This window comes from Dendropsophus ebraccatus, chromosome 5 (assembly GCF_027789765.1).
Source record: "Dendropsophus ebraccatus isolate aDenEbr1 chromosome 5, aDenEbr1.pat, whole genome shotgun sequence".
Taxonomy (NCBI): Eukaryota; Metazoa; Chordata; class Amphibia; order Anura; family Hylidae; genus Dendropsophus; species Dendropsophus ebraccatus.
Window position 1 is genome coordinate 35,844,785 of NC_091458.1, and position 26,316 is coordinate 35,871,100.

General features: G+C 42.3%; 1 protein-coding gene across 4 annotated transcripts in view; it reads right to left on the reverse strand.

Annotated features, from left to right (window-relative positions):
* LNX2 (ligand of numb-protein X 2) overlaps positions 1 to 26,316 on the reverse strand; it is a 145,496-nt gene that overhangs the window by 88,775 nt on the left and 30,405 nt on the right. The window contains exon 2 of one of the 4 annotated variants that reach the window (XM_069969863.1): positions 6,369 to 6,429. The exons of the other annotated variants lie outside the window; for them this stretch is intronic. The gene's annotated coding sequence lies outside the window, so the exon portion shown is untranslated. The remainder of the gene's footprint in view (positions 1 to 6,368; positions 6,430 to 26,316) is intronic. 4 annotated transcript variants of the gene reach the window in all.

A 26,316-nucleotide genomic window follows, 5' to 3' on the forward strand; every position in this document is an offset into this window, starting at 1 on the left:
GCCCGCTGCACGGAGCGGGCAGACAGCGGTAATCATTGTGGAGGGTTCGGGTTCGTACGAACCCCGTCCGAACCAGGTTCGGACCATCCCTAATAGTACATATACATGTATTGATTCAGGTGCAAAAATGCAGCCCACCATGCTTTTTAGTTAGAGTTCATAGATTCATAAATCACAAAACTCATAATCAAAAACATTTAAAATTACATAACATGGTGTATTATGGCCTTCCAGTTAAACTGACATGGTGGGGTAAGTGTCATAGGCAACAGCAGAAAACTACACCTATAAATAATCAGTGCAGTACCAACACAAATCACTACAAGGCCCCTGAGGAAGCGCGAAATGTAAACGTACGTTGGGGAGACGCTGACATGGGTGAGTGGTGATATGTTTACAGGCTTGCAGGGTTAGAGGTTCTTCTTGAGTGGTATTTGGGCGGATACTCCTCATTGTGGGAAGCTTGGACTTGGACTTAAAACCTCCCTTGTAGTGATTTGTGTTGGTACTGCACTGATTATTTATAGGTGTAGTTTTCTGCTGTTGCCTATGACACTTACCCCACCATGTCAGTTTAACTGGAAGGCCATAATACACCATGTTATGTAATTTTAAATGTTTTTGATTATGAGTTTTGTGATTTATGAATAAAGATTTTTGCTATTAGATTTAGTCCTTTTCTCTGTGTACAATGTCTTATTATGGACTAAAATTTGGTTAAGTGGACATAGCGCCAGTATTTTACTGAAAAAAGGTAGCGCATGTTCGGTGGAATTCTTGTGTATAATTAGAGTTCATAGATGTATATTTTTTGGAAATTAACCTAATGTAGTCACTAGTTGACTATGTTCAGGCAATAAAAGTCAATGGTTACTGTGCCCATCTATGCCTGTATATTTTAGCATATAATTTGCCAACCCATAAGTGGCCTGGATTGCAAAATTGTGATGGGAACCTTTATAAAGATATCGGTCATCGGTATACTTGATAACCTGACAGCCATCTATCTCCATACTCCCATCCACATGGAGAACGTACATATTGTTAACTGATAATTTCCCCCAAGGGCAAAAACCCAACATGTCCAATCTTTCTGTTTGCCGATATCTACTGTCGGAGGATGTTATTCAGTATAAAGTACAGATGGGCCTAATTCCTAGATAAACATCAGAGGGGTACAGCTCTGTAGAACGTTGGGATTGGTCCTTAAGGCCGTATTACACGGCCGTATTAAAGAAGAAGTACGGCAAACATTTTTATTAAAGTATTGTATTGCCCCCCTAAAGTTATACAAATCACCAATATACACTTATTACGGGAAATACTTATAAAGAGCTTTTTTCCCTGCACTTACTACTGCATCAAGGCTTCACTTCCTGGATAACATGGTGATGTCACTGCCTGGATAACATGATGATGTCACTGCCTGGATAACATGGTGATGTCACTTCCTGGATAACATGGTGATGTCACGACCCGACTCCCAGAGCTGTGCGGGCTGTGGCTGCTGGAGAGGATGATGGCAGGGGGACACTGAGGGACACAGGACACTGGAGGGACACTGAGCATCCCTCTGCCATCATCCTCTCCAGCAGCCACAGCCCGCACAGCTCTGGGAGTCGGGTCGTGACATCACCATGTTATCCAGGAAGTGACATCACCATGTTATCCAGGCAGTGACATCACCATGTTATCCAGGCAGTGACATCACCATGTTATCCAGGAAGTGAAGCCTTGATGCAGTAGTAAGTGCAGGGAAAAAAGCACTTTATGTGCATTTCCTGTAATAAGTGTATATTGGTGATATGTTTAACTTTTGGGGGGCAATACAATACTTTAATTTAAAAAATTTTATGTACTTCTCCTTTAATGTAAACAAGAGCTCTTTGGCACTTGTTTACTGAGCCTATTACATGGCCCTATAATTGTGCAGCAAGAGCTGTGTATGTATATATATATATATATATATATATATATATATATATATATATATACATTTATTGTTAGCGATGTCCGTGCAGCCCTTGCTTTAAAAGTGTAAAATAATAAAGTATATACATTACCTCTCCACACTCCCCAGTGTCTTTCTGCCTTCTCCACGCTCCCTGTAGCCACCGATGCAACTTCAGAGCCGGTCTCTGAAGTGACAGGCTGCTCAGCCAATGACTGTCCGCGGCAGTCCCATCCCAGCCACTCATTGGCTGAACAGCCTCTCATTTCAGAGACGGCCTTTGAAATTGCACCAGGTAATGAATGTACTTTTGTGATATACTATTATTTTCTTCACACGGTCATCAGTGACGCTATTACACAATGCGTGGTCAGAGGCCAATGATTTTAGGTCAGAACCAAAAGACACAATCAGCTGATGATTGTCTTTATTACATGAAGTGGTAATCTGCCAAATGAACGCTCCGTGTAAAAGGGCTCTTAGTGTTTCAGCCCCGAGAAACCCCTGTAGGTATTTATATCAATGTATACTTCATATAGCGTAGACTTCCTGCTGGAATCAGATACTTCAAGCGCTGAAGGAGTTAACTTGATAGCAATGTGCTAAAAGTAGCTCAAGTGGGAATAGAGTGTTTGGTTTTTAAGGCAGCGCCGTCTCTCTAATCCAATGCTTCCAGTTATGGTTTGAAGATATTTTTCCCTTTCATTTTGTTATTCATTTTATTCTACTGGGATCAGCGTCTACAAGTCGGTATTTTCTCAATGGCATTGTTTAATGGCTCATTAAGTCTGGATTACATCATTCCCTAAGGGATAAGTCCCCAGGGTGACAGCGAGGAACTAATAGTTTAGATACTGGCAGAGGGTGTCAATTGTTAGGAAATTATTTATATCAATGAGTTTTTCTTCCAAAGGTATATGAACAAATTAAAGGGCACCCAGGCCACACATGATGTAGGTACTAAGACAAGATCAAAGTCTTGGTCCATGCCTCATCAACTCTGAATCTGTCAGCTGTATATCATGATCAGGTTGCAAACATGGGCAGATAGCTGTTAGGGAGTTAAAACCAATAATACCTGTCTCTTAGCTGATTTCTGTTTGCAAAGTTATAAAATCATGTTTTACTTCCAAGCTCAAGATAAGTAAACTGAAGCCTGCACACCTCATCTTTCAAACACCTTCCTAGCTTGAATTGCAGCTCTGAGCCTTGTACATTAGTTATGCATGCTGCTGGCCTTCTCTGTTTTTCTGAGCTTAGAAGTAAAACATAATTTTATAACTTTGCAAACAGTCATTAGCTAAAAGACCAGTATCATTTTTTATATCTCCCTCTCAGTTATCTGCAGCTTTGCTAAACTACACACAACATAGTTCTCCCTCAATACAATGCAGAAATTCAGAGGGTAGCCTCAGATTTCTACAGTGCGTTTTGACATTTTGGATATAGACTTTTCTTGTTTCAATGGGATAGTCTTCATCCTGCATCTCCAATTCTTAGTCCCAAGCGATATATACTTGCAAAAGGTAACATAAAACTTACTCCGACGCATTGTAATTGTATAGTTAAAAACTATATGCACCAAATCTGCAGAGTGAACTGCAACGCATATTCGCATTTAAAACAGTTGTCTAATGATGAATTTGACTACTAAATTGACATATATTGGTAAACAAGGTTATCTTACTACCTTACTATGGTCTTTTATGCTTCTGCTCTTAATAGAAACTGCCAACTTTCTGTCCAATATGCATCCTGTAATGGACTTCCTGTTCCTGTGTACACTCTAGCTGGGAATTCAGCCTACTCTATCTCCCTCCCACTACAACCTCCTTTACTATAACCTCTTATTGAGTTGACTACAGTGTCCTGTACACAGGAAGCCTGTTATAGATTGTACACCAGACTGGACATTGGGCTAAAGTCAACAAAGCAGACACTTTGCATCAAAGGCAAATGGAAAGCGTAAAAGATTTTTGTTTATTTATTTGACAACTGAAAATAGGTTTCATCATCATACAGCCCTTTTAAAACAATGGCATGTGCACTGCAGCAGCTATGCTTGCCAAAATGAGCACTGAAATACTACTGACCATCCACTGACATCATGTCGGTCGAAAATTACTGACTGACCCTTTTGGTCTCGTAGAGATAAGCCACAGTGAGAGCTCTCTGACTGCAGATAAACCCTCTGCTTCCTATAGAAAACACAGGAACGCTCGACCGGGCCAAATGTTCCTGTGTTTGGGGAGGATGGGGAAAGGACAGGAGAAATAACTGATGGGATGATCTTTCATCTGTCAATTATTAAAGGTGTATAGGCACTACTACCTGGCACTACTCTCTACCATCTCTCTCTTCTACTTGCTGTATGTAAGCAACAGGTAGGTCGCTGATGGAAGTGAGTTAGGGTATGTGCACACTGCGTAATTTCGGCGGAGACATCAAGCGGATTCTGCCAGGCAGCCTCTGCTTGAAGTTCTGCCCGTTCCATAGACTCAATGATATTTGCTGGTGGATTCCGCCATCTGAAATGTCAATTCTTTGGGCGGACGGCAGAATTTGCCGGCAAATATCATGGAGTCTATGGAACGGGCGGAACTTCAAGTGGAGGCCGCCAGGCGCCATCCACTTGAAGTCTCCGCCGAGATTCTGTAGTGTGCACATACCCTAACAGCAGATTGTATGATCACACTAGGTGCAATCTGTAACCATGGAGACACATAACTCTTCACAGGCGTTGTAGCCACAAAACAGCAGGGAATTTATAGGGGAAATTTATCAAACATGGTGTTAAGTGAAACTGGCTCAGTTGCCCCTAGCAACCAATCAGATTCCACCTTTCATTCCTCACAGACTCTTTGGAAAATGAAAGGTGGAAGCTGATTGGTTGCTAGGGGCAACTGAGCCAGTTTCACTTTACACCAATCTGTAGTCCCCCAATCTGTAGTCTTTGACTCATCTGTATTTTAGGTAAATCTAAACAATAAAGAAAAAAAAAACCAATGGTGCATAAATCCTGTAGGCGCCATAATTTTTTTCCCCCCAGTAGTCATCTGCTTTGATGCTGGTTAATACCCACATAAATTTTAGATACAGCGGAGGAATAAAATGAATGCAACAGTGTTAATGTTTTATAAAATCCAAAGCATATCGAACCAGAAGAAACACATGTAAGACGCACATCAAAGTGACCGAAATTCTAAGATGATGCTATCGGCCCATGACGGCCGTCTGATGTCACACGTCCCTCCATCTCTATAAAGAGCCGCACTAAAAGTGATTAATGCAAGCGGCTCCTTCCCCAGAAAGTGAAAAGGAATAAGGTCACCGTGTTAACCTTCATCTGATCAACAAAGACAGAACATGTAAATTGAATGGTTTACTGACCTCTCTGAAAGGATTATATTGATTTATATACATGGCAGAAATAGCAGCCGGGGAATAAACAGATACTTCTATATGGAGCACAATGCTGTCATGGATAAATGCATACACTAATCATCCGTAACATTGAGGCTATGTGCACACACAGTAAAATACTCATAGTACAGATGTAATTTTGAGCGAAAAAAAATGGAGAGAAAAAAAAAACTGCCTTTTTTTAAAAAAAAAAAAAAGATGGTCATAAATACTAAGCATGTGGACGGTCGTAATAAATTATGGACGTTATTCTATATGGTCTGTGCACTGCCTGCCTAGTTTCTATTGTCTTTAATGGAGCGTATTATTATGTATTTCACAGTGTGTCCACATAGCCTAAAACTACTGACAGTAGATGTAAATAATGATATCTAATGACAATGGCTCCTGTCCAAGTCTGAAAGCTGATATGTTGGGACTGTAAAACAGGTATATAGGTACAAAAGGAATTAAAGGGCATATCCAGCATTAGAAAAACATGTCCGCTTTCTTCCAGCGACAGCTTTTTTGTGGTCTCCAGTTCAGATGTGGTTTGCAATTAAGCTCCATTCACTTCAATGAAACTGAGTTGCAAAACCTGCACCCTGGAGACAAGAGTGGTGCTGTCTCTGGAAGAAAGTGGCCATGTTTTTGTAACACTGGATCATGTGGAGTCCAAGTCTCGATGTGCAATGGGTCAGAGCTGTTTCTGTACCATGGGGGGGGGGGGGGGGGGGCAATATTAGATTTTGGTTGGTGTATAAGAAAAGAGGTCCCTGAGTTGATCTATAACACACATACTGATGAGATTAATTCTACTCTGACAATACGATCAGCTTCTAACTATCCAAGACACTTACATTCATGACACAGAGGCGAGATGATTAAACTCTGCTAGATATTTAATTTCCCATTCAGTATAAGAGCTTAATTCGTCTCCTGAGAGTCTTACATGGCCATGATGGAGACTTGTCAGTGATGTGGTATTGATTAGCAAGAAGGACAGATACTTAACTTGCTGTAAATGTGGCTGCGGTGAAATACATTCAGTAAGGTGCTAGTCTGTGGTCAGTGCCCTGGAAATTGTACAAAGAAGAAATAATGCTTGTCAGATAGCTGTTTTTCAGATGTGGTTTATATGGTTGTATATGCAGTCACCTCTCTGCCTTTCAATTTCAGATATAACAGCTAGCCATTTATTCTAGATTGCTATTGGCTTACTCCGGGCTGGGGTTATTTTTAGTGTATGGCCGAGGAGGGGGTGGATATAGAGGCCGCCAGTCACTTACCTCCCCAGTTCCAGCGCCGGGTCCCGGATCGTGCCACCCCGTTCTTCCGTCCCGCTGCCGCTTCCTGGTCTGAGCTGCGGCTTGAGATGTGATGTCTCAAGCCGCAGCTCAGCCATTCAGCGGCTGAAGCAGGACCCCACTACGACCACTGAATGGCTGTGCTGCCTTGAGACATCACATCTCAAGACGCAGCTCAGAACAGGAAGCGGCAGCGGGACTGGAGAACGGGGTGGCACGATCAGGGACCCGGCGCTGGAACCGGGGAGGTAAGTGACCGGTGGCCTCTATTTCCACCTCTTCCCAGGCCATACACTAAAATAACCCCAGCCCTCTTTAAAGGGGTATTCCACTCAAACATAACTTTTGATATGTTGCTGGCCATGGTGAGACTAACAATTCCTTCCATACTTGTTATTATCTATTCAGTCTCCTCCCCCAAGTTCTGAGCTGCTGCTTTCTGCTGAAGACAAAAAAAATCTGTGTGTGAGCCTTTCCCTCTGTCTCCCCCTCCCCCCACCTCCCTTCTAAGACAGCTGATGTAAACATGTCACTGGTAAGCTCTATCTGCAACTTTGTAGCTTCTTTGAAAAGCTAGAAGGGTTATTCTGAGGTCAAGTTGCTAATGCTGTTACTGTGATTAATCCTCTAAGCATTACAAAGAAGTTACAAATTTGCAGATAATGCCAGTCAGGAACTTGTTTACATCAGCCGTCTCAGAAGGGAGGGGGGAGGAGGGGGGGGAGACAGAGAGAAAAACTCACACACAGATTTATGTGTCTTAAGCAGAAAGCAGCAGCTGAGAACTGGGGGAAGGAGACTGAATAGATAATAATAAGTATCGAAGGAATTGTTAGTCACCATGGGCAGCAACGAATCAAGAGTTATATCTGAGTGGAATACCCCTTAAACCTTAGTTCAGCCAACATTTACCCTCCCTGATCTCCACATTTATGTATTCTGGCTACCGGTGTCATCAGATCTGGTGGAAATACAAGCTTCAAACTTTGAAATCTAACATGCCGGATCCTTCAATATCTGCTGTTGCGGAAGAGTGAAGAATAGTGTTTAATGGACTTGAGGAAACTTCTCCAAACCATCAGGAGAAGTTGAATTCCACCCTAGGCAATCCTGGAAAACATGGGTACAGCCTACGGGTGAATCCATGTTTTCCTGATAGCCCTAGGGTGGCATCAAACTTCTCCAGATGTCAGGAATTAAATGCTGAGCGGTCGGCTTTGGAGAAGTTGTTGAACCCTCAAGTCCGCTCAATACTAGTCAAGAAGTCCCCATACACATTAGATGGTTCACAGTCCTGGAAAACTCATTGGGCTCAGATGACTTTAATATGCATTACCAGTTATATTCAGTTGCACAGAACTGTGCATCTATGGTGATTTGAGCCTATCAGAACTAGGACAATGGGGCTGCATTACACCCACTGGTAAACAACCTCTGTCTGTATTAAGCTCTGCTTACATCTATGCTGGAGGCTCTGTTGTGACTTCTGTCATTTTTGACAGCAATAGAGTTACAATTTGTTGTCATAAAGAAAGAAACCACAGAAGAACCCTCACAGACACTGTTATAAGTCAAAGTGATCTGTCGGGAGCTGTCATATGACATTCATAATAGAAGCCATGAGGCAAATGTGAACATATATCTTATAGAGTGATGGTGGCCACGATGCAACTATACAGTGCCTAAAGGACCTTTTAGATGACAATCTTTTAAGTGACTATCTCAGGGATCAGCTTCCATTTGATAAGCCTTCCCAAGACTCAATCAATCATGCCGCCCCTTAAAGGGGTACTCCAGTGATGAAAAATCTTCAATATATTGTAACTAGAGATGAGCGAACCGGGTTCGCGTTCGAGTCGATCTGAACCCGAACGTTCGGCATTTGATTAGCTGTAAGCTCTAAGGTTGTCTGGAAAACATGGATACAGCCAATGACTATATTCCTGATTTCCAAATAGCCTTAGGGCTTTATCCAAGTTCAGCAGCCACCGCTAATCAAATGCCGAAAGTTCGGGTTCGGATGGACTCGAGCATGTTCGCTCATCTCTAATTGTAACATAATAAAGATGCTATTCTCATCATGCTCCCCCAGATTTCCTCCTCCAGTGGTGTCTTCAGGTCCCCTACTGAATGATCGTATGTCATTTCCGAGACTTGTCTTGGCAGTGACAACCCACAAGGCCAATCACTGCCTGTGGCATTGCCCATCTCGGTCAGAAGTTGGTTGAGAGGGTTGTCACTGGTGAGACAAGTCCATCTCGGAAGTGGCACCGGGATCGTTCAGCAAGGGACCAAAGATGTTGTATGCAGACCCCAGGGGAAAGTGGTAAGGTAACCACAGCATCTTTCTTATGCTGTACTAAATGGCAGCAATGTATCAAAAGTTTTTAATGACTGGAGTACCCCTTTACCATTAGGACATTGTTATCCGTCAAAAAATCCTACTGTTTCTAGCGCGTTTCTTTGCCCACATCTTAAAAAGTTGCCATTATCAACTATATGTTCAAGTTTCAAAAGGATATGAGAATGTTAAATAATATTGGAGCCTAGACCACAATATAGTCCCTTTAAGTTCAGGTCCTTTTTTTGCAGTCAGTAGTCTGGAAAATGCATTGGCTTTGGAATTCAGGGTCATATGGAATGGCTCATGGGCTAAGATGAGTTTGGAGCCAATGAATAAGAAGGAGACCTAAGGCTAGTAAAATTATGGACCACAGCAGATGTGCGACTATCTCAGGTTATTAGTAGCAGCCGCCATTATATAAACTTCATCTGAAATGAATATGAAAAGTTTATAGTCAAATCAATTGTCAATTGTTTTTGAAAATTTAGAACAGATTAATGCTCAATGGACTTGCGCGCGTCTACGTTATTCTTACTGTAGCCGAAATGCTATTGTCCACTGTCTCACAAAGCTTTTGTACATTGTTGGAGAACAAAAAATTAGACTGCATCATTGTGAAATACGTGCCTAAAAAAAAAAAAAAAAAAAGTTGTCGCGATTTATCACATTGTAGTAGACTGCGGTCGGACGGAACGTGTAAAAATTGTCGAGGATTTGTTGCCGAGTTCTGTTTTTTTCATGTGTAAATGCTGCTTGGAAGAAAAAAAAACTAAAAAAACTTTTAACATCTTAACTCACTGATCAGCCTCAATCTGCCGAAACATATAACCGAGCAACATCTCAATTTACCGACCACGTCTCCTTTTCAGCCTCCGGCAGACAAATCTCCGTGTTTCATACCTGCCACAGGGCATGAATAATTTAAAGTGAGGCTTATAGAATCCACCACCTTCATGTGAAAGCGGGATGTCACGACGAGACAAAAGTTTCCTCTTTATTCTTCTCCAACAAGGATAGAAATGTGGCCAATGCAGCTGGTGACTACGGTCTAGCTCTGAATGGCAACTGCTCCCTGGAGAAAAAAAAAAACTGTATGCCTTCCGTTGCCTCCACCTGTCCTTCTCCATCAGACTCCTGGGGAGATGGACATGTAGGATTATCTTAACCTACTGGAGATGCCAGGAATTCAGATTTATTCACTTGATGCCTGTTTCCTGAATAAGATCAGGTCTTACTAGAGAAGGAAGGAGGGGTGGGGGGGGGGGGGGGGTGTCTCGGAAGCAAAAAAGCTTCTAACGTCTCATGCCTAGGAAAAGACTTTCCGGGGAATATTGCTGGAATAATAGCAAATCACACAAAATACTTAAACAATGAAGATCATAAATCACTAGTGCCAAAAACAAACATAAAAAAACATTGTATGATACAGTTCTCTAGGCGAGGATTCGTGTCTAGTGTGTACGTGAGCAGCTTACTAGATAGGCTTTCTATTAGTACTCAATTGGATTAAAGGGAAATGACACCTTAGTTAGTAGCATAGAAATGATGGTTCATTATGTATATTGGCTAGGATACAAACACCATAATATACTATTGAACGGTCAAGTAGATTCGTGGTTTGTTTCATGGCCTCGTCTGCTGACAGCATTGTCTCATACACAAAGCTGCTTACAATACAAATCTTGGTACTTACACTTGTCTATTTCTAGTGCCAACAATACAATAAATAGGTTGAATAAGACTTGAAGAGGCAATATTGCTTTTTACTAGAAATAGCGCATGGGACTAAACAAAAATAGTAAACACAGGCTATAACCAGGATAAAAAAAAAAAAGGTGAAAAAAATCCATTGAACTCCTTAGTGACCAGCCCATTTATGGCCTTAAAGGGGTATTCCACTTAAACATACACTTTTCATATGTTGTTGCCCATGGTGCGACTAACAATTTATTCCATATTTGTTATGTTGTCTCCTTACCCACAGTTCTCAGTTGCTGCTTTCAGCTAAAGACACAAAAATCTGTGTGTGAGCTTTTCTCTCAGTTTCCCCCTCCCTTTTAAGAGGGCTAATGTAATGAAGTCCCTGGCAACTTTGTAATGCTGGGAGGGTTACTGAGTCGCTGATGAACTTACTGTGATTAATCCTCCCGGCATTACAAAGTTGCAGAAAGGGACTTGTTTACATCAACCGTCTTAAAAGGGAGGAGGAAGAGGGGGTTGAGGGCAGAGATGGACTAAACAGCTCAGACACAGTTTTTTGTGTCTTCAAAAGGAAGCAGCAGCTTAGAACTGGGGGAAGGAGACGAAATAGATAATAAAAAGTATGGAAGGAATTGTCTCACCATGGACAGCAACATATGAAAAGTTCTGTTTGAGAGGAATACCCTTTTAACAACTGCAAAAAATTATTTGAAAGTTTTTTTTTAATTATTCCAAAAGCCATACGTTGGTGTTTTTACCTCTATATAGCCATTTTTCATCACACCATTAACTTATTTATAAAAAAAACAAACAAAACGAAACACACGATTACGCCATTAAATGTAATCTTTTACAATGTGGTAAGAATACTATAGCAGTATATATGTATTCTCTTGGTAAGACTAAGGTCATACTAAATGTTTATAGCTTTTTCTTTCACTAATTTTGTTTCTTTTTTTTCTTGACGGAGCAGTAAAAGGGATTGGGTTTTTTTTTAATTTCTTAAAGTTTTTAATTAAATTTTTTTGTTTTTTTTTGTAATATGGATTAACAAGATACAGTGTTCATTGTGTGAGATAAATAAGGACATCACTTTATAGTTCAGGTTGGTAAAGATGAGGCATTACGTAATATGGCTTAGTTCACACACTGTCAAAATTATGGTCATTCTTTATTGGATGGACGGACCTTGACAACAAATAGGGTCCGTTATTACACTAATAACAGCCATTGTTCGAAAATGAACAACATACTATTAAAGAACGTCCGTCCGGTAAAAACGGCCGTCATTTTGAGGGTGTGTGAACATCCTATGTATAGATATTATTTTTCTATTTAAAAAAATTGTAAGGGGAAAATGTGTATTTATTCTACTTTCTAAAACTTTAGATTTTACTCTTTATTCATCCTTGAGTTACACTGTTAAAGTTGTCATGAGACAGCCAAGCTCCTGCTATACGTATAACAGGACACCAGTGTCGGGCTATTTGCCTGCTAGTGACTGCGATAAGTGGGGTGGTCACTAATGGGTTAAATTAAAGGGGGTTCCAAACAATATCGATCCATATATATGTATGTGTGGATAGTTAATAAGTGTATGATGACAGTGACTGCCACAGATGTATTCCTTACCATACCATCCCTCCTCAGTGAGATCATAGTAAGGAGGTGTCGTAGTGAGGTGGAAGCTAAACCCCCATATTAGGAATAGCCAGACAAGATGCAATGAAGAAATTATAGTGCTTTAGCTTCCCTGAGCTTATATTATTATAAGACAGCTTGATAAAACGGCCCCTGTATGCTGGTGACTCAAACTAGAAGGCCAATAGCTTACTGGGTATGTGTGACCAACATTAGTGTTGAGAGAAATTGTGGAACCATTCGGGTTCAGCAGTGTTCCCTGAACCCAAACGCATGGCATACGATTCCGGAGGCTGGAGATTTTGGATCCTGGAAAACATGGACACAGCCATAGGGCAGCATCCATCTTCTCCAGTCACTGGGAGTCAAATGCCAAGCAATCGAGTTAGGAGAATATTGCCGAACCCAAACAGTTCAGCAAATCCGCTCAAAACTCAAAATCGTGTTAAAGGGATTTTCCAGGATTACAAAAACATGGCTTCTTTCTTCCAGTAACAACACCACACCGGTCCATTGGTTGAGTCTGGTATTTTAGATCGGCTCCATTGAAGTAAATAGGGTTAAAAGGGTTATCCAGCACTACAAAAACATGGCCACTTTCTTCTAGAGACAGCTTGTCTCCAGTTTGAGTGAGGTTTTGTAACTCATTTCCATTAAAGTGAATGGGGTTAAATTTGTTCTCCAGCACAAAAAAAAAACATGGCCACTTTCTTCCAGAGACAGCACCTCTCATCTCCAGTTTGGGTGCAGGTTTTGTAACTCTGTTCCATTGAAGTGAATGCAGCTTAAAGGGGTATTCCCCCCAAAATTATTTTTGCATTAATATGTTGCCCACCCCTAGCTTTCCATCTTTCCATTATAAAGTAATAACGGATTCTGCACAGTTTTGCTGTTATCTAGGTGCCCCCAGCCCCACGGATTGCATAGAATCATCAGCTCTCAGTCCACTCCGACACGCTCCCTGCTCCTGGCCCGCACCCTCCGAGACGGCATCACGTGTCCTGCATCTCTTCAATGGGCTGGGTTAGCGCTTCTAACCCAGCCAATCTGAAGTGATGGAGGTCACTGACAGGGGATGGCTTCTGTAAGAGAGGGAGACAGTGATCAGTGCAGCTGTCACGGTCTCCCTTTCTAACAGCAGCCACCCCTGTCACCCGCACCGTGTGGCCCCAGCCCCAGAGCTCACCCCCTGACTGTGCCCCCTCACTCGTGTCGGCGCTTACTGGCGGCAATCTCCCCCCCCCCCCCCCCCGTCCCTCAGCTGCGGCGCTTACAGGCAACTGCCCTCCGGCCCCCCACCCACCCTCTGGCATCATTTGCAGCAACGGCGCACTTCCCCTGTTATGGTTGTGCACAGACACAGTGCACAGGTCACTCACGGCACCCCTGTCATCAACGGCTCACTCGCGGCAGGGTATACCCCCCGTGAGGGTCGCGTGTGACAGCCCCCCCCGGAACTCGCCCGGCCCGCGCGCCCCCAGCATTCCCCCAACCCGCCTGCCTTGCCCCCGCCCGGTAACTCACCGACAGCGGTGGCAACCTCATCACGCGGAACTCGCCCGGCCTGCGCGCCCCCAGCTCTGCTACATCATGTACCAATCAGCCATTAGCATTGCATGATGGGAGATGTAGTTTTCTGGCCAGCGCCATAAAAAAACTTGTAACTATGCAACGGAAGCAGCTAGAAAGACGGGAGACAGCTCAAAATACTCAGGGGGACTTGGTGAGTAAGACCAGCTAGGTTTGGGAGCATTTTATTTTTTTAGCTCTTGGGGGGAATACCCCTTTAATTTCAAACCACACCTGAACTGAAGACAAGAGTGGGGCTGTCTCTGGAAGAAAGTGGTCATGTTTTTGTAGCACTGGATAACCCCTTAAAGCTGCAATAGCACATGCAACCTGTACACAGGCGTGGTGCTGGTATAAGAAGAAAGCACCCATATTTGAATCCCCAACAACTTCTGCTTGATGGGAGATCCATGTTAGTTGAGAAGAACAGTATACTAATAGATGAAGAAGTAGAAATCCCAATGTAAGTAAGGAATGAACCAGAACTGTCCAGCCTATCCACCATAATCTAGTCATATGAGATGGATATACTTCTTGCAGGTTCAGTACAATAAGGATGATCTACAAGGATTGTATGTATGTAGGATAGGATAAAAGAAAAGCTACTGAACAGAACCATCAATTCAGTAAAACAGACAGGCTCTGTGATCCTTGATATGACGGCATAATGAAGAACATCACTGTGCCGCTACAGACCATTCATTTCTTTAAAAAATTTATATTGTTTAAAAGAGTAACAAAAAACCCCGTAAGAGCGAGGTTACCTTTTATATGAACGGAGACAGATCTTCAAACAGAGCTGGAGAGCTAGAAGAAGCATTGATCATAGCGCTCCGAATATCGTACAGTGGAGGACACCGCACTGACAATGTCATGTCATATATTTTACGGTATTATTTACTGCCCGTTCGCTGCGAGTTATTGGAGACGACACATTAAGGAATGAAGAGGGGCTGTATTTTGTTCTGGATGGATGTGATAAAGTGCTCCTGTGTTACTTTAACCTCACCACAGGCGTCCGCCAAGCCATTTATTTTATTCCTCGGCCGTGTGTGCCAGTGGAAACTGCATTTATGCTTTATATCCTTTATACAACAATATTAAATACAGCTGTAGCTGCGGTTTACTGTACAACTCAACATGTAGTAACAATGGATACAGGAGCGCCACGTCTGTGGGCTCTTATAGAGAAGGAAATGGAGATTTGACTTCTCTATAGACATGTAAGGAGAATAGGGGCAAGAGAAGAAAGAGACTGCATGTATGCTCAGATATATGATGGAGTAGTGTCATCTTGAATATGCGATTGTCTATCTATCTATCTATCTATCTATCTCTTATCTATCCATCCATCCATCTATCTCTTATCTATCTACCTACCGACCTACCGTGGCAGCACCGTGGCCCAGTGGTTACACTGTAGCCTTGCAGCGCTGGGGTCCTGGGTTTAAATCCCTTCAAGAGCAACATCTGCAAAGAGTTTGTATGTTCTCTCTGTGTTTACGTGGGTTGTGAATGGGCAAGGGTGAAAGAAGGAAACTGGGCATCTGTAATATAGGTAAAATATTATAATAGTAAATAATTATTTTTTCTCATTTATTATTGTTTCTTTGCATTTTTGTTTGTTTACTTAGTCATTTTTTTTTTTTTTTTTTGCATTTATGTTGTGGGGTTGTGTCTCAATTGGATGGGATTGTGTTGCCGTATGAAGCTGGATACTGGGCGTCCCGATGCCCGCGTGCGACCTACTTCTCGATACCCAGATTTGTTATTTAGAGATTGGATGTGAGGTTTGCCTTATTTAGCAACAGGAGCAGGGGGGAGCTATGTAGGGTAACGGAGGGTAGTTTGAGAAAATAGTATAGGTAGATACAGGGTTCTAGATCGACTATATGGATGGGTCTGGCCCCCTCATGCTGATCCACAGTATACTTATCATGTTTTGGGTGATGGTCATGTGATGAAGATAATGGCCGCAGGCCAGGGGATAATGGGGGGAATTGACTTTGGTTGTGGGCCGTTGTGTGTATATATATATATATATATATATATATATATATATATATATATATATGTGTGTATATATATGTATGTATATGTATATATATATATATATATATATATGTATGTATATGTATATATATATATGTATATTGGATATAAATTTCATGATCCCCGTATATGTTTGAATTTTTCACGTCTTATGCCTTTTTTGTGAAATGATAATTTTGTATAATAAAGGGAAAGTAAAAAAAAAAAAAAATATAGGTAAAATATTCTGCGTGATGGGGGTGCCGCCGCTGTCGGTGAGTTACCGGGCGTGGGGGGGGGGGCGAGGCGGGCGGATTGGGGGAATAGCTGTCTCAGCTCTCCCATTTACTGTACATGCTAGCTCTGTGGAGAAGGGAGTGAGCTATTTCCAGCAGCTCTTTATGGTGGCATATCTTCACTGAGAATGAATGCACTAGGTATAGTGAACATCATCTGCTCGCTCCTGCCCCCAACATCACCAGTCAGGATCGACTGTTCCCTCCACAAATTAGCTAAAAAGCAGCTAAGAAGCCAAAATATGATTTTTTTTATCTCCTAAAACAAAGTTATAATAGTTGTAATAATAAAAAGTCTTGTCCTTGTTTGCAGATATCATCGTTCGGCCTGAAATAGTTGCTTTGACCCTGCGGATGATAAGAACAGAACTTGAGCAGCTTCATCTGGATCCTGCAGCCATAATAGCGAGGATCAGATGCAGCCACATTACGGCCATAATGTTTCTCCGTACTGCTACTACATCAGAAGTATAAAACCCAAGTATCACTGTGGCTGTGGAGAGCGCTGCTTGGATAAACATTGCCATCAATACTAATGACTTCAATGTATCTTCAGAAGCCGAAGCATTTCCTCCATTACACCCGGAGGTGATATCATTTACTATTAGCAGGAAACATATGGCTGTGACATGCCTGATAAGTGGAGACACCATTACAACCGTACCCATCAATACTTTTCACTACATTTCACCGAATAGCATTGAAAATTCATAGAATAAATTCTGTTTCATCACGAAAAAATCATGGGATCCCCTTTAAACGGGTTGTTCACCAAACTTTTTTCTTTTAAATCAACTGGTGACAGAAAGTACCAGAGATCTGTAATTTAAGTCTATTAAAAAAGTCGTCCAGTACTTATCAGCTGCTGTATGTCGTGCAGGAATTCTTTCCAGTCTGGAGAGCAGAAGAGGTTTTCTATGGACTTGCTATTGCTCTGGACAGTGTCTGACATGGACAGAGGTGGCAGCAGAGAGCACTGTGTCAGACACTAAAGAATACACCACTTTCTGCAGGATACACAGCAGCTGATAAGTACTGGTAGACTGGAGATTTTTTTTTTTTTTTTAAATAGAAGTAAATTACAAATCTCTGGTACTTGATGGGACCAGTTAATTAGATTTTTTCCCCTAGATTATGCTTTTGATATCCCAGAAAAAGGTAAAAATAGTTTAACCTCTTAGTTGACACAGTGTGAACTACCCTTTTCAATAAAGGCAAATAGGCTCAATTTTTTATGGCCAAATACAGAGGAACAGCATGCAGTTTATATAGAAAAATTTTGCCTATTTCCTTTTATTTAAAGGGGTAGTTCACACTGTGTCAACTAAGGGGTTAAAATTGCTTCTATGGTGATCTAAGTTCATTGTAGGTGAAACACAGGTGCTCCAGAGCTTGCAGCCATATTATGGACCAATTCTTACAGTAAAAAGTGTTGGCCTTCCCCGACGGATTTCTCAGCCATAGAGAATTGATCAGACTATTCAGTTAAAGCCACAAAACATATGGGGGAAGATTTATCAAACATGGTGTAAAGTGAAACTGGCTCAGTTGCCCCTAGCAACCAATCAGATTCCACCTTTCATTTTCCAAAGAGTCTGTGAGGAATGAGAGGTGGGATCTGATTGGTTGCCGGGGGCAACTGAGCCAGTTTCACTTTACACCATGCTTGATAAATCTCCCCCATGGTTACTAGGAGGCAATTTTAGGGCTACAAATGTACGTCCATGACAGGTGGATGCCACAAGGTCCATGTCCTAATGCGCTTTACTGGTTTCCATTAGATAAAGGGAATCAATTTGTTGTTTGGCAGATTCCCCCTCCGGTAATCTTGCAATTGATAATCCATATAGCCGTCTTTCCAATGCTGGCAGATTCACTGCTGAATGGGGGATAAACATTAACATCAATAAAGAATAATGCACAGTCCAGCTTACGTAGGCAAAATGTAATGTACCTGAGGTAATACGTCTTAGCGCTGTTAAAGCAACCGCCGCCCAGTCGACATGAAGGTCACCAATGTTATACTACATGATACTTGTAGTGGCCATTGATCGCGTTACTCTTGCATAGAGGAAAATTATTGTGTATGGTTTACAGCACGGATGGGGAACCTTCGGCCCTACAGCTGTTGAAAAACTACAATTCCCACCATGCCTGGACAGCTAAAGCTTTAGCTTTGGCTGCCCAGGCATGATGGGAATTGTAGTTTTGCAAAAGCTAGAGGGCTGAAGGTTTCCCATCCCACTATACAGGAAATATCACATGAAGATCTAGGGTAGAGGGGATACAGTATATGGGTGCATGGAGTTAGGGTCCTAATCTACGATAAACGATTGCAAGTGACCTGAAATCATTCACCATAATACACAGAACGAGAGTCGTTAGTTACGATCGCAATAACGATGGTTCAACTGGTGGGAGAAAGTTATATAGACTTGTAATTCACTTCTATTTTAAAATCTCAAGTCTTTCCATACTTTTCAGCTGCTGTATGTCCTACAGAAAATGTTGGTTTTTTTTTTCAGTCATACACTGCGCTCTCTGCTGCCACCTCTGTCCGAAACAGGAACTGTCCAGAGCAGTAGCAAATTCCCATAGAAAACCTCTCCTCTGGACAATTCCTGACGTCCATGGACAACGGTGGCAGCAGAGAGCACTGTGTCAGACTGAAAAGAATACACCACTTCCTGCATGACATACAGTAGCTGATAAGTGCTGGCAGACTTGAGATTTTCAAATAGAAGTAAATTACAAATCTATATAACTATATAAATATATATTAGAAACATGGCTTCTAATTTATAAATAACCTCTTTACACATTTATTGCATTACCCCTTTAAGTAATACCAGTCAATACGTTACTGCACGCCTCTGAAAAACTACCAAGGGCTCACCACCCACTGACCGACGAGATAAATGGAATACAATAAAGGATGTAGGCTCATCCAGCTGTCCACAATCCAGTACAATCCATTGTGGACAGCTGTATGATCCTGTATGTGAACGCTGATTGATTAGACTGCAGTGACTGAGCTCTCAGGATGGCCGCTCAAAGAACGTCATTCCATTTATCTCCTGGGCTCTCCAGTCAGCGGTGGGGAATCTGTATGAGCATTAGAATAAATTCACATCAGGTCTGTGGTTACATCCAGGAATAAGGCTCTGTTCACATCACATTTCACTTTTCACATTTTCTCATCTTGTTAAAACATTCATTTGATTTTTATAGACATATAAATATATGTTTACAATGGGTTTCTGGAATCACACTAGGCATGTAAAAAAAAAAAAAGAAAACGCTAATAAAGGTGGAGCCAGATGTGTGTTTATTTGTGTGTTTGTTTTTTTAGGGCATTTTGGTGTTTTTGTTTGTGCTCCTCTGATTTTTTTTTAAAGTGAATCTGTACCCACAATCTGACCTTTCCAAATCGCTTTTACCGTCAGATAGCTGCTTTTAATCCAAGATCTGTCCTGGGGTTCGTTCGGCAGGTGATGCAGTTATTGTCCTAAAAAAACAACTTTTAAACTTGCAGCCCTGTGTCAAAGTGGCGTGGCCTAGAGTGTCTGTGCATTAGGCTTGCAACGCCTCTCCGTTCCTCCACCACCCCCTCCTCATCATTAGGAATGTACCTGGGCAGGATTTTACTATTCATCACCTGTGTTAACACTGCACATGTGCTGGATCGTTAAGGCTAATGTACGCTGTTTAGACAAGTGAGGAATAGGAGAAATTCTGCCAGGGTGATTCCTAATGATGAAGAGGGTAGGGAGGAGGGACGGAGGGGTGATGCAAGGTTAGGGCACAGATACTCTAGGCCATGCCAATTTGAAACAGGGCTGCAAGTTTAAAAGTAGTTTGTTAGGACAATAACTGCATCACCTGCCGAACGGACCCCAGGACAGATCTTGGAGTAAAAGCAGCTATCTGATGGAATAAGTGGTTTGGGGGGGGGGCAGATTGTGGATACAGAGTTGCTTTAAGATCTGCACCCAGAAATTACTGGAACAGCAACTTTTTTTTTAACTTTTCTTTTTTTTAATAAAAAATTTAAACTAATACAAATATACAAATTTCTCAAATTCTGAAAAAACTGGCAAAAAACACATTCCTCTGTGGACTTGGAGCAAAGCAATGACTACACCATCTGTGAGATGCAGAATATTATTTTTTAATTCATATTTTTGTCTTTTTTTTATTATTATTTTCATTTTTACACAGGAAAGGATAGATGACGGTAATAGAGGGAATTGTGCTGCTTGTAATATGTTCCTGATGGAAGCTGACAAACGCCTGCGTGCTGTAATCCTTACATGGCAAGCTGTTCAACCTAAGAGGAAACAGAACATGTCCTACTTTCTCCTGTGTCTAATCGATCATTCGTTGGTTTATACACACATTACGTGTTTTTTTTTCTTCCCGGGAATCAATGAGTTCTATGTTTGGATACATCCGCTCTATAGTCTGTTGGCCAAAAATATAACAAACTAAAAAGAAAACAAGAAACACTACAGATAAGGTTCAATCAAGGTAACGTGGAAATCCGGAGACCGGGAAAATCCGCACTCTGTGATGTAAATCTCTGCTATTAGGAACACAATGGCTAGCTGACTGTGACTAGACCACAGCACAAGTGTCCAGCCAATGATGCCTAAGCAATAATATATGTAGACATGTACTTAAATTGTTTTTTTTTTTTAGAAACAGCATCGCTCTCCATTTCAGGCTATATGCAGTATTGCTGCTCTTCTTGCACATAAAGAAGCCACAGCATACAGTATGCATTAAAGGGATACTCCGGAGGAAAAAAAAAGTTTTTAAATTAACTGTTCTCAGAAAGTTATACAGATTTGTAAATTACTTCTATTTTTAAAAAACGTAAGTCTTCCGGTACTTATCAGCTGCTGTATGTCCTGCAGGAACTGATACAGTGCTCTCTGCCGCCACCTCTGTCCCTGACAGGAACTGTCTAGTGGAGGTTTTCTATTGTTCTGTTAAAGCGACTCTGTACCCACTTTGTGACCCCCCCTCAACTACTTATACCTTCTTGTAACTGATGAGAAATCCTTTCTGCTGGTATGGGGGGGGGGGGGGGGGCGGTGACAGGCAGGAGAGGCGGGGAAGGACAGTGTGCGTCACTACCATGGGGCGGGGACAACGCTGGTGTGAGACACACCACAGAGGCGGTGTGGACGCAGGGGGTCAAGAGGCGACGCATGCGCACTTACAGCCAACACTGTGTGGGCGGACAGAGGGCGGAACGGGAGTAAGGGGAAGATGGAGACCAACACCACAAAGGCAGTGCTGGTCTAGGGCACGATCACTCTAGGCCCCGCCTCTTTGACTCGGCTACAGCTCAACTAAAGTATGATTTTCGGCCTCAGAAAAGCACAACCAGCGTTGATAAACATACCAGCAGAAAGGACTTCTCATCAGCTACAATAAGGTATAAGTAGTTGGGGGGGGGGCACAAAGTGGGTACAGAGTCGCTTTAGGTTTCTGACACAGACAGAGGTGGCAGCAGAGAGTACTCTGAAAAGAATACATCACTTCCTGCAGGATATACAGCAGCTGATACATTTTTGGAAGACATGACTCTTTTTTTTTAAGTAGAAGTCATTTACAAATCTGTATAACTTTCACAGAACAGTTCACTTAAATTTTTTTGGCGTAACCCTTTAAGTTGCATGGGGGGAGCCTATCTGGCTACCAGACAAGGAGCCTGCAACTCCCATAGCTGTACTGCTGGCCACAAACAATAATAATAGCTATTGAAATTGAAATAAAAAAAAAGCAGGAAAAGCATAGACAAAAATTAAAGGTAGAAAAGGTAGAAAAATGCTCATAAATGCATGTTAACAAGTTTTATATATGTTTCTATAATGAAGTCAGATCACGTTATGTTGTTTTTAACCCACCACTCTGTTGCCGGCAGATCTCATTCTCCACGTACATTTTAAGTCATCAGGTCATCCAATCACATCAGCACAGGGGTACTCGGCTGGCTCTCGGCCCGGCAGCCAGGCCAACCCCCTTGTGTGACGCGCTCACCCTATGTCAGTCCACCCTGCTGTGGAGGCATGCTTAGTGTTTCCTATGGGAGGGTATCAGGCGGACATCTGCAGTTGAGTAGGCCAGAGAGCTGTGAACATACACAGGGAATGATGGGACATGTAACCTTAAAGAGTTTTTCTTTCAAACTAAATGGTTTCAGAAAGTTATACAGAATTGTAATTTGCTTGATATTGCTTGATATTTTTTAAATAGAAGTAATTTACAAATCTATATAACTTTCCGACACCAGTTGATTTGAAAGAAAAAGATTTTCGCTGGACAACCCCTTTAACAATGACCATGGGGAGACATAGGTAGCATTGTTGGAGGTTGCAGGCCAAGGCAATCATAGGAGTCCTAATAAGATCCATGCAGTCTCAGCCGTCGTATGTTTGCCTTGGTATCTGTACTGTCCACTTTGCTACCTGCGTCTCCAATCTGGATGCAAGATCATTAGGAGAGCGAAGGAATAGAGACACTAAGATGAATAATGGCTGTCTCAGATATCACTGTGTGCTTTGCTAATGGACTGGCATGGCAATGGCTGGGAATTCTAATTCCCCTACCAGGGACTAATCCCGGAAAGGTCTTGGTTGTAGAAGAAGCCATTGTGATAATTAGTTTATATAAGGGAATTGTATGCAGAGCCCTACTCTATATGAGTACATAAACTCCATGGCGTGATAAGCTGTCTGCCGAGGAATAGAGATCTAGCGGCGGCCGCTGATGGATTCACAAAACAAACAGGTAAAAGCATTGAGGGCTGATGATGCGATTATTCAGATAGTCAGTCACCTGCTACACAACAATCGCGTCTCCTTTTTCTACAGGGCAGAGCGTTCATCCACATTCTCTTCACACGTATTCTGTTTGAAGGTAATTCTCATCTCTCAATCTATCAGTGACTCCCCTGAGCACGTCAATAGGAAATATTCCCAGACTGCGCTTGTTTACAAGTCTAATGCTGTGTCAAACATTTCAAAGGAATCAACGCCGGATACATCCCGTGCTAAGCTGAGAAAACAACTGCCATCCATTCAATCCGTCAGATTTCCTGTCCAGCGCGAGGCCACCTGGCTGACATTTGGGGAACAAATGGAAAAAAAATTAAAAAAATTATTTGTACCATTATCATTGTCATCAGTTGTAGGAATCACATGGAATTTTTTCGGCACCAAAATATTTGCCAAAAAAAATAAAAAAATTGCATACCCAATGTTTTTAATAGGAATATCCGATGCAGTTCAGACTGTAAGTTTTAAATACACAGGAAAGAAACTTACATTTGTGGCTTTTCTCCACAAGAACAAAAGCACAGTATGTCGAACTTTGAGGCAGATGGGCTACAGCAGCAGAAGACCACACCGGGTGCCACTCCTTTCAGCTAAGAACAGGAAACTGAGGCTACAATTTGCACAAGCTCATCGAAATTGGACAGTAGAAGATTGGAAAAACGTTGCCTGGTCTGATGAGTCTCGATTTCTGCTGCAACATTCGGATGGTAGGGTCAGAATTTGGCGTCAACAACATGAAAGCATGGATCCATCCTGCCTTGTATCAACGGTTCAGGCTGGTGGTGGTGGTGTCATGGTGTGGGGAATATTTTCTTGGCACTCTTTGGGCCCCTTGGTACCAATTGAGCATCGTTGCAACGCCACAGCCTACCTGAGTATTGTTGCTGACCATGTCCATCCCTTTATGACCACAATGTACCCAACATCTGATGGCTACTTTCAGCAGGATAATGCGCCATGTCATAAAGCTAGAATCATCTCAGACTGGTTTCTTGAACATGACAATGAGTTCACTGTACTCAAATGGCATCCACAGTCCCCAGATCTCAATCCAATAGAGCATCTTTGGGATGTGGTGGAACGGGAGATTCGCATCATGGATGTGCAGCCAACAAATCTGCGGCAACTGTGTGATGCCAGCATGTCAATATGGACCAAAATCTCTGAGGAAGCTTCCAGCACCTTGTTGTATCTATGCCACGAAGAATTGAGGCAGTTCTGAAGGCAAAAGGGGGTCCAACCTGTTACTAGCATTGTGTACCTAATAACGTGGCCGGTGAGTGTACATTGGCAAAACAACAGAATGATGTGTCAATACTAAGGCTTCATCCGTGATGAAAAAAATAGGACATGTAATACGGTCCATGATTACAGAATGGACACCATAGAAGTCCATGGAAAGTGCAAAACTTGCGGAGAGTACAATTCAATCCGCAAAACCATCCGTATCATGGATCCATTTTTCATGACATCACTAAGCTCCTCCTGCCAGAAATATCCTGCTTGATAGAAAGGACTGTAAGATGGCTCCCAGGCGACCATGTGACTTTTTTTTGGGGGGGGGGGGGAGGGAGCATGGCCGTCTGCATTTAGTACTTATTAATGTAATATAAATGTATATGCTTGGAGAAGGTCAGAATGTAGTGGCTAATGTTCAATTATAATTGATGTGGATCTGGTTTTGGGTCAAGGTAGTTGTAGAAGTTGTACGGGGCCCTATGGAGTCCTGGAAAACATGGATACAGCCTATGGCCTATGGCTGTATCCATGTTTACCAAGCATCCTTAGGGCTGCATCCAACCTATTCAGCCACAAGGATCAAATACTGCATGCTTGAGGTACTCTCATCTCTAGTATTGTCAGTTTAAAGGAGAAGTCCAGCCATAACAAATTGTTGTCAGACGGCGGGGGCAGGGGAGAAAATGAGGGGGGACTAAATGAGGGACCCCATTTTCCCAGGAGTTGCGATGTCGTCCAGGCTGATGGACAGTCCACTCAGCCAATCAGTGACTGGAGCAGCGCCCTGTCCCAGTCAGAGACTAGCTGAGCGGGCTGTCAATCAGCCGGGCTGTGATATCTGCTGAGAAGATGATACCGGAGGCCGGCAGGGGTCCCAGAGCAGAGATCCGGCACTGGATAAGCATTGGGAGACGTGAGTTAACATTGTTTGTTATGTTGCCTGCCCCTTCCCCCTTGCGCTGCTTCTTCGCAAAGTTATAGCAGCCCCGGAATTCTACTTTAAATGTCAATAAACCATGCACCCATCTAACGCCAGAAGAATACTTGTAATACCCACAGTCCATGCAGTTGGTAAAAGGTTATCCAGGAGAAGTTTTTAAAACTACCCGGTTATAGGACTGGAAAAGTGTGTGTGTGCGGAGCCATACTGCTACATCAAAGTAACGCTCCCTGAATAATGGACAACGCCAAGAGCTGAATGCCAAGCCCCACTGGCAGGAAAACCCAGAAGACATTTTAGGGAGTTTATGTTTGATTATGTAATTGTGAATTGTGAATGTGTGTGTACTGTCACTAAACCCTATTAAACCTTTGCATTTGATCATTGCCGTGCTGTCTTCTAGATGGAACCCAGTTATGTCTCCTATTATACATAGCAGTGTACCTTCTGCTACACATGTAGCCTAGATAGGTGTCCCAGGCAGGTCAGACCCATAGAGAAAACAAGATGCATGTTATATCACCAACAGCTTTATGGGAATTATTCCTTTTACACTGAACAATCCACGAAAAAGGCATTGACCTTAAGCTGCATCCATGTTTTTTCCAGACTCCCTAGGGCTACATCAAACTTCTTCAGCCACTGGTAATCAAATGACGAACAACTGGACTTGAGCATGCTGGAGCACACTCATCTGTAGTGCACAGCTATTTCTCATGTCTACATTTCAGGTGGCAGGACCAGAGCTGGGCTGTTTGTCAGTAGTACTCACACAGGTACTTGCTCCCTCACCTCTCTGGCCAATCACATGCATCCTCTCTACTATGTTATGGTGCTAATGAAAAAGCACTGGAATGAACATTACTGGGGGATGATTTACCGTACGCAACTATAGATGGCATGTAGGTGGATCAGCTGTCTTTGAAGGATGATATGTGTACAGTAATGAAAGAAAAGCAGCACAGCAATGAAGTGGTTATAATAAGTACTGAACTACTGTTGAGAAGCTTATGGGAGATTACAACGGTAGGTACACTGCTATTTACA